Source organism: Pocillopora damicornis, chromosome 4 (assembly GCF_964200805.1).
Source record: "Pocillopora damicornis chromosome 4, jaPocDami1.2, whole genome shotgun sequence".
In the NCBI taxonomy this organism is placed as follows: domain Eukaryota; kingdom Metazoa; phylum Cnidaria; class Anthozoa; order Scleractinia; family Pocilloporidae; genus Pocillopora; species Pocillopora damicornis.
The window spans coordinates 12,710,199-12,722,930 of record NC_142673.1 but is presented as its reverse complement, the minus strand read 5'-3'; the positions used below and the strand labels follow the sequence as shown (position 1 = coordinate 12,722,930).

At 36.6% G+C, this 12,732-nt stretch overlaps 1 long non-coding RNA gene and 1 pseudogene across 1 annotated transcript; one reads left to right on the top strand and one right to left on the bottom strand.

Moving 5' to 3' along the window:
- Nucleotides 1-300: 300 nt before the first annotated feature.
- LOC149046848 (uncharacterized) lies at nt 301-4,089 on the top strand. The gene is made up of 2 exons (XR_016186119.1): nt 301-2,805; nt 3,009-4,089. It is a non-coding gene; the product is annotated as an uncharacterized LOC149046848 (long non-coding RNA).
- Nucleotides 4,090-10,472: 6,383 nt separating this feature from the next.
- LOC113682325 (uncharacterized) lies at nt 10,473-11,862 on the bottom strand (annotated as a pseudogene).
- Between the last annotated feature and the right edge of the window lie 870 nt (nt 11,863-12,732).

Sequence of the window (12,732 nt, the reverse complement as noted above, 5' to 3'; positions counted from 1 at the left end):
TTGCCTACTACCACGCAGCGCTTACGACTAAACGTACTTATTCTACATAGGATGTAGAACGTCTGGGAACAGGCCCTGTAATCAGCATTATTTATGACTGAAATAGAAATAATAATAATAGTAATAATAATAATAATAATACTAATAATGATAATTACAAAATTTATGTAGCGCCATTTCCATTTAGCCCAATGGCGCTTTACAATTAGTAAAGAAATAGAAAACTAAATCTAACCTGCTTACGATGAAAAAAAATGTGACTACATGATTTAAGAATATCTCATAAAGCGCTATTAAAAACATATGAACCTCTTGCGAGGGCCATATCTATTGCTCAGAAAAATAAAATAACATAAAATGCACAAAAAAAGGTCTATTCAGGAAAACTCGCTAGGCACTAAGGTGGATAATTTCTAATTTTAAATACAGCTATTATCTATACCTTTTAGCAAGTTAAAAGTGGGGGCATATAAATCTCCAACGAAACAGAGTTACGCTTAGTCTATCGAGTCCCAATGAAGCCCAAAATCCTTGAAATTATAAGGTTTCAATGATGCGAGAGGTCTGAGAATGAATTTTACATACTGGCTTGGCCTCTTGATCGAAATCTGCATTAACGTGTCAGGTTGAACAGCTGTCTTGTGGTAATGAGGTTAGCATCGTAGCAATCGTAATGTTGGCAGAATCTTTTTGTTAAGTCTCTTGGTTTTTTTACAAAAGAAAAGTTGAAGCTCTTAACTCGGAGAATGGGCTATTTTTGGTGGAAAAATCAGCATCTTTCCAAAGTGCCGGAGGGTTGTTCACGTCTCTGATCTTGGAAATCTTGTACTGCGCCGGTTGACTCTTGACTTGGGAAGCATTTTCAAGTAAAGATTTCATGCCGTTAGGGTTTTAGCTGGTGATGCGAAGGGTCGTAATGAAGCGGGGACGGCCTCACGAGGATGAAGACCCCCGAAGAAAAATGATTATCGAGTGAGTTCCCTCTAGTTTACAGTGGTTGTGGCCGAAGGCGAAGTCTGGGGAACATACGGACACTTGGTGAGCCAAACGAGGCGAGTCATCTAATATTTGATTTATCTTAAATTTATTCGTACAAACATTCTAATTCTTATGATAAAGCACAAGAGCTTATGTGTTGTTTCAACCTGCTCCCCTCCTGCCCGGTACGACTCGTGTGCATTTGACTGTCGTCCGTGCTAAGGGAGTAAGGAATTAAAAAACCTTACCCTCGTAGGGTGGTTAATTTAAAGCGGAGGTGTCAAGTGTTTCTATAGGGAATACAAGCGTCTTATTTTTAAGGTCAAGGAGTTGAAAGGTATTAAGTTCGCTCTTGTGAAAGAATTAAACATTCTTAAAGATGAGCAAGGAACGTGTCGCCATGATCTTAATAGTTATCACTGGCTTTACAGAAGTTTAAAGACGACATTTAATAGCGGTGATACTAGTAGATTTTCTCTCACACTGCAGTGATGCACTCTGTATGAGAGTCATCTGCATTGCTATGAAAGGTGACCATTTTGATGTAAGGCCATACACGGTACCTTCTTTTTTCGTCACCGATTCAACAAGTTTTAAAGTTTTTTAAAATAGTCAAATCAATTGCTTCTTAATGAGTAGAAAGTCGTGTTCCCTGATCTTGCCTTCTACAAAACAAATAGGTCCACACTGCTTTCGTGTGTTTTGGACAATAATAATAATAATAATGATAATTAACATTTCTAGAGCACCAAAATTATAAAAATATTCTAAAGCACCTTACAAAATATTGTATAAATTAAAATATTAAAGGAATTAAACGATAAAATATGAAAAATATGAAAGATATTAAAATGTTAAAACTATTTAAAATGTGAAAACAACTTATAGATGGCTACACTGACTGTTTTGAATTTCAAGCAGCAGTTTGTTCAACAGAAGTGGCCTGGAATGGGCAAAGGTGCGATCGAAATTAGTTCTTGGGATCTTAAGAAGGCCAGGAACATAAGTGATGACCAGAAATGGAGTGTAAGGTCTTGAAATTAGTTCTTCGGATCTTAAGAAGGCCAGGAACGTAGGTGATGACCAGAAATGGAGTGTGGCTGCTGATATTCTGCAAACAAGAATCAAAAATGACTGCTCAAGTATGTGCTTTAGTTGACATCATATAGATGAAACTGCCTCTTCTATTGCTGAAACTTTCATTGTCACAGGTAAATCAGTGCTTTAAAGACTGTGGTATAAGAAATTGGCAACAAACAAAAAATTGCGTGTAATTAAGATTACAAACACCTCAAGCTGGAAAGACAAACTTTTGAGTGAATGATCTTTCAAGGTCACAACATGCAATATTCCAAAGACAACAAATGCTCTGTGAACATAGAGTCATAGTATCCCTGGATAGCCTACCTCAAATTTTACTTGAATCAATTTCTTGAATTTTTATCCTCAAGATAAATTTATGGCATTTTCCCTCTCTTTCTTTGCCCTTTTGGGAAGACTTAAACAAGCTTTTTTGCCCAGCCTTTCAGCATTTTCTGTTGTGGCCAGAACCACAGCTACTTAATACCACCTTGAATTTGGCACTTTGATCTTGAAAATTCCGGTGGAATTATTCAACTATTGATTTCAAGGCTGAGGCATGTGTGTTGTAAATGCGTGACTTTCGAACTTGCGTGACATTTGCGTTACAGTTGGCCTTTGTGCCATTTGATTCCTTTAAATAGTTTTTCTCGCCCGCTTTCATTAATCGCCTGTTCATGTTCGGAGTGCATACAAAGTTAATTTATAAAGTGTGATTTCAAGCCACCGGCGTATAGGGACTGATATGTAAGTTGTTTTCGCTTTTTTGTTGTTTATCTCGTTTCGAGCAAGTTCTTTCGTCCTTATTTGTATGTATATTTTGTGTTTAGCCAGCATTTGGTTCATTTATTAGTTCCTTTATTATGTTAGATTCATTTACGCTGTTTAGTCGCCACGTGTTTAATTGAATACAATCTATTATATAAGTCCCTTTTTTAATTCGTTTACAGTTTACGAGATTGATTAAAGTTATGTCCCTGTAATATATTCCCTGGATTTGGTTGGCATTTTTCTCCGGTCACGATTTTCTTGGTATTTCATCGAGCCTTGATGTTCGTTTGCCGCAACATGTGTCACTGATGGCATCTCTGTGATTGGTTAAGGTATAAAGCTACTTCCGGTCTGAGGGGGGCAAAGGTGTGGATTTATCTTTGTTGTTGGATTAACTTTGTTCGAATTCTTAGCTGGATAAGTATTTGATAAATTTAGTGGATTTATCAGGCACAAAATATGCACAAAATATCACATTGCAGCTAGTAAGCTGAATTGCAGAAAATTTAAAGTAATTTTGGAAAAATTTAACATTATGCATGGTCCTTAAAAACTACTATACATGGTAAAATTTGCATTATAAAATCTATGTTTATTAGTATCAAATTTACTAATTAAGACTTAGTTTATGTAAAACTGATATTTACTCATTGAAAATCGTTTATGACTAGTTAAAACTAGGAATTGTCTTTGCCATACACAGATGGTATAAAAGAACATTAATTTTGTATCAGTCAATTCTTGTGAGCAGTCTTTGGAAGGTTTGAGTTTTCCATGCTCTGTACTTTGCTTGGGGCTTGAGTGGTAGCTTTAACCTTGGCATTTAAAGCAGACACATGAAGGCTCTCCCAAAGGGGCATGTAAAGAATAAAAAGGATCACTAGGCAAAGATATGTATGAACTTGTAAGTGTGGCAGAAAAGAATACCACTTTTAGATGAGTTTATGATATTAACTAAATGTCTTCATGATCTACCATTTGCTCCTTAATAGCCTCAAGTCTCCAAGTAGGGAGATTGGGTGGGTGCATTAATTTCTCATCTGCATGTTTGGCCTGAATTAGAATTGCTTTGCTTGCTGGTTAACTTGAACCTTCTTTTCCTTTGTGTCTTTCCAGTCTCCCAGAGTAACCATGCAGTAGTTTATTTCCTCTCCTAGAAGTCTATTCTGAGTCAACTTGCAATTAATGATTATCAAAGCTAAGTATAATAGTTATTAGGAAAGTACAGACTAAATTACAAATAAAATTATTTAGAATTACAACATGCTTTAAAATCTAAAAGTGTACAAACTAGTGAAAATTGAAATGTTTGAGTGAAAATATGGTGGTATTTGATGATATCTTTGACAGCTAACAGTTCCATGATAAAATTGTAACACTGCAGAAACCACAGCACAGGGAATCATGTTCACATCATGACATTTATGCTTTGGGCACTGAACCCAAACCAGAGAATTGATGCATTCATTTCAGTTCTGTGTAACTTAACATTATGAGGGTGGGGTGCAACAACTCCACAAAAACCTGGGGCAAGCAGTTATCTCTTTATCGGTCAATGTTCTTGTTGCCAGTCAAACCAGGATTTTTTGTCAGGGGGACAAAATCTGTGTTTCTCTGAATCTCCAGCTTGGATAGAGTGGTGTAAGATGGCTATCAAGTTCTTTTTCATGGTGTAAACAGCTACATTTATGTCACTATGGGATGGATTTGAGGTTGACAGAATGTTATGTGTAAGGGTTAGACCACGGTATCTCTGAATCTTCTTTACTTGTTTTTCTGAGGTGGCCATGCCCTCCAACTGGCTTTTTCATGTGAAAAACACTTGCCTCAAGGAAATTGTAGGGCATTAAATATACAGAACAAACAGAAAGCAAAAAATTATTGATTGAATTACTAAAGTAATTTATAGTAGAGCAAACATTGCCAAACAATAAATCAACTACTATGTACCTACTGTCTTATACACACAGTCAAACAGAAACTGTAGGACACGTGTTCACTACGTTTATTGAGTGATGATAATTCAGGTTGGTAGATAAGTAATTTTTCTTGGAGGCAGAGGTTGCATCTTTTGCTTGTGTTGTTGTAGGGTGATCTTGATGAAAGGATGTGCCATAAAATAAAGTGGTCATTGTTATTTTCTTTAAGGGTTCAGATATGTTTGCTGAGTTCAGTAGAGTTTCTGTGTTTTGTGTGTTGGAAGGATGTGGTGTGGTTTCTGTATCTAGTCTTGAAGTCGTTTTCTGTAAGTCTGATGTACGTCTCAGTGGTGCTGTTGTCCTTACGTGTGACGGTGGCTCAGTAGATTAGTGATAACTGGAGGCAGTTTCCGTTAAGTGGGCGTGTGTTCTTCTGTTGGCAGCTGCAAGTTTTGGTGTCTTTTGTGTTGGTGTTATTTGCGGTGTCATTGAAGGGTTTGGATTAATTTAAAATGTGTTTGTTGTGGTTGTGGATGGTCTGCTTAGTGTTATTCATGCAGCTGTAGCAGATTTTGATTTTGTTATGATTAAAGATTCTTTTAAGTTTGTGGTCTTTTGGGAAGTGCTTGTCTTCTATGGCAAGGAATCTGTGTCTGATATTGGTGCTGACATTTTTGCTGAATTGGGGGTTGTACCAGAGTATGTTGTTCTGTTGACTGTCTTTTCGTTTGTTAGTTATGGGTGGTTCATAATGTAGAGTGGACTGGTATCTGCATTTGTTGAGTGCTTTTTGATATGGAGCCGCTCCTCCATATCAAAAAGCACTTGATGAATGCTTTTTGATATGGAGGGGCGGCTCCATATCAATAAGCACTCGAAGAATGCAGATACTGGTACACTCTACACTACGAACCACCCACAACAAAAAAGCTGACAACGGAACAACATACTCAGGTACACCCCCCATTCAGCAAAATTGTCAGCACCAATATTGGACACCAATTCTTTGCCCTAGTAGACAAGTATTTCCCAAAATACCACAAACTCAGAAGAATCTTTAATCGTAACACAATCAAAATCAGTTACAGTTGCATGAATAACACTTAAGAGATCATTGACAACCACAACAAATGTATTGTAAATTCATCCAAACACATCAATGACACCATAGATAACACTAACACAAAAGACAGCAAAACTTGCAGCTGCCGACAGAAGATCACATGTCCACTTAACGGAAACTGCCTCCAGTCATCACCAATCTACCAAGCCACTGTCGCATGTGAGGAGAACACCACCACTGAGACATACATCAGACTTACAGGAAACGACTTCAAGACTAGATACAGAAACCACACTGCATCGTTCTAACACACAAAACACAGAAACTCTACCAAACTCAGCAAAAATATCTGGACCCTTCAAGAAAATAACATTGACCACTTTATTTCATGGCACATCCTTTCATGAAGATCACCCTACAACAGCACAAGCAAAAGATGCAACCTCTGCTTCAAAGAAATATTACTTGTCTTCCACCAACCTGAATTATCATCACTCAAGAAAGGTAATGAAGTTGTCTACTATGTAACAATTAAACAGAGAATTGAAATTTACCATGAGGCCTATTTGCAGATTTAAATAAAAGGTGTGGATATGCATATTACGAATATATTCCTTGTGGTTTACTTTGGCATTTATGGGAATAACAGAAATTCAGGGGATGAAAAGATGGCAAAAAAAGGAGATTATACACTAACATCTGGGCTTCATAACATATTTTAGAGGTGACCTAAATAGTTAAGGCAAAGTATGCCTCCTTAAAGAAAATGTTTGAATTTAAAAGCAAAATGTTTATTATATGAGGGCTCAAGACTGTTCATAGCATTATGCAACTGTGTGGCATTGCATACTAGCAGCTGTCTCTTAAAATAGGAGAAACCTTGTCCCTGCAGGGCTGGGGAGATGTGTTGAACTTCTTAGTGTTTGTCAGCATGGCAAGTTTTTGTGCATGGTGCTACTCATGTATGTCATCCATGTACAATTATATCATTATCCATTACAAATAAGAAAGTAAAAAATTGATAAAAGCTAAAATTATGGTAGAGAAAATCAAAATACAGTCTGGAATATCTATACAAAGACAAGTCTAACCCCTTGGTATGACTTTATCTTCATTGCAAACATGTAAATATCAAGATATCAAGACCAGTAAAAAGAATTCTTTGGTCGAATAAAAATAGTTCAAAGTATCGATTTAAAATCTACTTACATAGCCCAGACAGTGTTTTTCTCTAGGCCTAGGTGTCTAATTTTCATTAAATTTGTTTATCATTACTGCAACTGTGTCATTCCATTAAATTTCCAAGGGACATATGCATTACTGACAATGTATGGCACACATCATCTAGTTCTCTTTGTTCACTTTTACAAAGTTTTTTTCACTTGTTTACTTTGATGTACTGACCTTCAGATTGCTGCCTAAATTGCATATGAAGCAAATTTTTGTTTCCTTTTTCTGGCTGGTAGTTGTATTTAAGGTTTGAAATTATTGGTCTCAGTTCCTGGTGACTCAGTGACCATTTTTTACGCATAAATGTAATACTTTATACACTGTTGTACATTACAAATTTAAAATAAAAAATACTTAGAATACTGAAGAATAGTTCAAATGAAGAGCAGGAGGCTAAATAGCCACTAAAGTTGGATTGGGATTTTGTGACTGGGCAATATGTATTGGTCAGCATAAGGAGTACCATGTTCAGAAAAGCAGGCTTTGTTTTTGATTATAACTTTTTCCATTTCTGCTTGGATGGGCGCTGGCACTTCTGGTTTCAGAGTGGGACTTTCAGTGATGACTTCGATGTTCCCTTATCGAGATTCTCTATTGTTTTGTCAAGGTCAGTTTTTATTTTCTTTGCAATTGTTTGTTCTCCAGAGTTATTGCACACTCAAGGTTTACATAAATTTTTTGAGAGCATATCTGGTGTTGTATCCATGAATACTGCTTACATATTGAAAATGACTTTGGAGTAGATCGACTTAAGCAGGCCTTTCTGCCATAGATGCAAAAACTTTAAAGCATTGTGTTGATACAAATTATTTACTGTTAGAGTATCTAGAATGTTGAGCAGATGGAGGGTGCTATCTGTTTGTTTATACCAATAACAGTGTGGCAAAACTTCCTCATCTTTGTCCTAAAGTGATCGATCAATAATTGCCAAGAAGATACACATGTAAAATGCATCTTCTGCTCTTCTTTGTCAACCAGTGTTTAGTTGGCAGTCACTTGGGATTGAGATTGACAGAGTATTCCATGATCAATCACAACTATTCTCTTGGGGGAAATGGTAAGTGAGTTGGCACAACTCTTGCATCTCCAGCGTCAGAACAAATCATGTAAAATACCATCTTTCTTTTGTTGTATTGTGAACCACTAATTACTCGGGGAGTAACTGAGTTGATAAAGATTATGTTAAGTGGGAAGACAGTATTGAAAGGAAGAATGGCAGTTTGCAAATCCTGAAAGGTTTCTCTCAAAGACTAACAGAACTCCCTATAAAGGTATTTTATAAGTGAATAATAATTGAAATAAAATATTCAGATGGATGTGGTCTTTTGGCTGGGTTGACTGAATTTGTGAGGAAGCTGAATCCATGTTTTACCACATTGGTTTACATCAGTTGCATTCTTATGAACCTTCAATAAAATTTCCCCTAAAAGTAGCTTGGAAAATTTGACTTCAGATGATTTGAGGTCATTGAAGCTATGTTTCTATGCATCATGACTGCCTCACTGCTGGAAAAGTTGCCACCTCCCATGAGGGGTATATTCAGTGCCTAAGAAGCATCCCTTGGCACATGTAGATTTATTGAATTTTGGATCAAAAACCATAATTGAAATTTGAAGTTTTTCCGATAGGAGCTGTCAAAGAAGTACACATTGTTCACACAAAATGCTTTCAAGTTGGAGTCCAATGTTTTATGAACAGTTACAAATGTAAAAACGACGATAAAAATGCCTTTGTTCATTCATTAATCTTCTCAAAGTTTGGACCATAACACTTGGTGACAATTCTTTTGTTAAATTTTCCCTACATTGTGATTTTGAAGATATCTCTTCCTTGCCCATTTTTTGATGTATGGAGACCATGACTATGCATGATTGTATTAGTATATTAATAGAATCACCCTCATAAGATTGTGAAGATCCTCATCACTATTCAAAGCTGATGTAATGCTTGCGAATCAAGCCAAGTATTTTCAACTATAAGGGGTTATTTGAAATGTGCAGTAGTACATCATCATAGAATAATGTACTTTTGTTCTATGCCACTATCCAGTTTTTGTTCAACTGTGGACAGTTTGTTCTGACTGGTTTCCAAAATTGGACTTTCGCCTGAGATCTGTGAACTCTATACTTGTTGTGTAGCACTTGTTATACTTGTTGTGTAGCACTGACAAAACAAAGGTTAATTATATAAGTGAAATAAGGTTGTGTTTGATCAAAAGGATATTCTTTATCGATCATCAAATCGTTTTAGGTTGTGTTAAAAAATAAATCAGTCAGGGAAAAAGTTATTCTGAAGATATAATAAAGAAAGAATAAGAATTAAGGAAAAATTATCAGTAACTACTACATTACAAGAGTATTTAAAAAAAAGGCTTGAGAATTGAGGTTACCAATTTCAAGTGGTTTGAGCTTTTTAAAGTAGAAAACACTCAAGTTACCTCTGATCCAGTGTTCTGATCAGTGTGTATGTATCGGAATGTAAACAGTTTCATTTCAAATCACTCATGATGATTTGATTGTATGCAGAGCATGTCAAGTTATAGGAATTAGCCATGACAAAGACGAGAATTCATCCGAAAACCAAAAATGCTTCAACAGACTATGGCTCATTATCATGTTATGGAAGCATCTGTCAAGAATTTGAAGGTCTTTCAGAACACCCTCACAAATTTCAAGTCTGGCAACAACCCAAATATTTTATTCGCATTACAACATTGTTTATTTGACAATAGAAAATCAAACTCAATAAGAAGTTAGCTATAAAAGTTTTGAAACGAAACAAACAGAGTTTTATTAGATACTATTAGTGCATGCCTGTTCAGCCATCCTACTGTTACAGAGATAACTGTCAATAGCTTTACAGCAATCCACAGCAGTTCCTGTTGTGTCAAGTCTCTTTTTGGATCATACATGTATGTGTAGAAATAATTTTGTAATCAAGTTTAATGTTATGTTGGTGGAAATTAAGTGACACTTTGTTTAGATACTGCACCATAATGGTAGAAACGTTGTATAACCAACATCTAATTCTAAAGAAATTGTTTGAGTAACAAGTTTAGTTTTAGTTTTGACTAATTTTTCCACTAGCAACACTCTGCTTAATGGCCTTCATGACATCACTTGAGCAAATCTCACCCTTCATTATCAACAGTTGACTTTGAAAGTCCACAATAGCAAAACCTGTGGTCACAATCTCAAACTATCCTAGGAATGTAAGAATCGCTGATATTCCTCTTTTTGATGCAATAAGCAATGCTGTTGGGGTCCCTCTCTCTCAGGCACATCATGTGGACAAATTTGTGTTTAAACACTCTCCACCACTGTAAGCTCTTTTTGGCATTGCATTTGTTTTCCACATACTAAGCCAGCTTAACATGCTTTGTCTCTCTACCCTGCATTGAATTGAGGCCTAATCCATAGCAAAGCCTCAGATGTTGAACTTCCTGTCCAGATGTTACCCTTCGTGTCCAATTGTCCTCACAGTAGAAGTGACACCATTAAGCAACAAACAGTTGGCATTGAAAAAGTGTTGGCATGAGGTCTTTAGCTTTTCCACTTGCTCAATGTGCACCTCGACTGTTGAGTAAATAGAAACTGCATCTGAATTCGACGACAACAAATGCCAGTGTGAAGTTTCACAACTGACCCCTTTGAAAGAGAGTTGATCTTCAGAAGTTCCTATATCAAAGAGGCAAAATGCCACCAAAAGTACTGATTCAAGCCTTGTGAATCCATATGAGAATGTAATACTTTTCTTTTGCTTCTCAGTGAACCACCAAAGAAAGGCCTTGTGTAATCTCCCATACTTGACCTTGTCTTCCAGGCACTTCAAAACTGCTAGCAGAGGGGAACTGTCTAGAAGATCAGAGACTGTTGTTTCTGCCTTGAGGTGACTCTGGTTTGTGTACTGCATTACAAGAGAGTGCAGCTGAAAACCAGTTCTGCCAAGCATTGTTTGTGCTATGTAGAGGCTCCACCTTGAGTAAATCAACATACTTCCCCGACAGAGGAACAAATTCTTGTCTCAACTTGTTTTGAGCAATAAATTTGTAATATGACTTCTTTGTTTGCCCATGGGATCTTTAAGTCTTTCCTTTGACTTTTCCACTTTCTCTGCAATGGCCAGTCTCTCAGCGTACTGCCATGGTTACCATGTTGCTTTAGGGCCACCAATAAAACCATGACTCCCTTGTGTGTTTGATAAACATTGGCAAAAGGTGGAAAGTAGGTTGCACAATTGTTTAGTTCTCGTAAGTGGGACGAAATCTATTTCATGTCAGATGGTATCAGTTCAAATTTGAATACAACCTGCTCTCCTATCTTAGTGGTCAATGTCTTCTCTTCAATCTGTTCCATTTCTTCCCTCAAGTGATTTGAGTAAGATTTCATGAGTGGATGATCTTCTTCACAGTTGGCCCCAAGGAGTAAATTATTATCACAACTTTGTACTCTGTTCAGCGGGTTGAGAAAGCTAACTAAGTATGCAGTGACTGTGTCATCCTTGCCAAATGGCGCACCATCTGCCCCCACTGCCACATACAGTACTCCTTACTCAACCTAACCAAAAGATCACATCCATCAGAATATTTTATTTCAATCACTATCTACTTACAAAAGACCTTTATAAGGAGTTCTGTTAGTTTTTGAGGGAAAAAATTGCCATTTTTTCTTTTAATGCCGTCTTCTCACTTAACATAATCCTTTATCAACCCATTAACTAGCCAGGTGCTGAGAGGTTCACAATACAACGAAAGAAAGATGGTATTTTACCTGACTTATCCAGGTGCTGGGGATGCAAGAGTTGTGCCCACTTACCTACCATTTCCCTCCAGAGAATAATGGTGATTAACCTTAGAATACTCTGTTAATCTCAATCCTAAGTGACAGCCACATTGCCAACTAAACACTGGTTGATAAAGAAGAGCAGAAGATGTATTTTACATGTGCATCTTCTTAGCAATTATTGATTGCTCACTTTAAAACAAACGTGAGGGAGTTTTACCTCACTGTTATTGATACATTTCATAACCAAACAGATACACCCTTCATTTGCTTAACACTCTAGAAATTCGAACAGTAAATGTGTATCAACACAATGCTTTAAAGGCTTTTCATCTACAGCACAAAGGCCCGCTTAAGTGGATCCCTTCCAAAACCATTTTCAATATGTAGGTTAAATGCAACACCAGATATGCTTCCCAACAAAATTTGTGTAAACCTTAAGTGCGCAATAACTCTGGAAAACAAACAGTTGTCTATTCAGGAACTAATCTTTATGACTAAATCCCTCTAGACTTATTATAACTTAAAATGTATATGCCCTTTGCAGATTTAAGAGATGGATATCAGGGCTTGAACTTAACTTTTTTGTCTACCAGCAAAGTTTTGCTCGTAAGATTTTTTTTACTAGTAAAAGAAGGAACCTAACTAGCAAATGTTTGCTTGAGGATACTTTTTAGACTCGCAACTTCGAAAAACCACTTGCATTTCGCGAGTTTGCGAGTGCTAATTTCGAGCCCTGGATATAGTTGTACTATTGATAAACAAATTTGGTGAAAAGTTTTTACATCCATGACACAAAGGCCTGCCTAAGTAGTATGCAAGTAGTATTCACGGATACAATAGATCCCTTGCAAAATGGATTTTGGAATTGATAGGAATTCATAGGAATAAAGGTGTGAATTTTCATGGT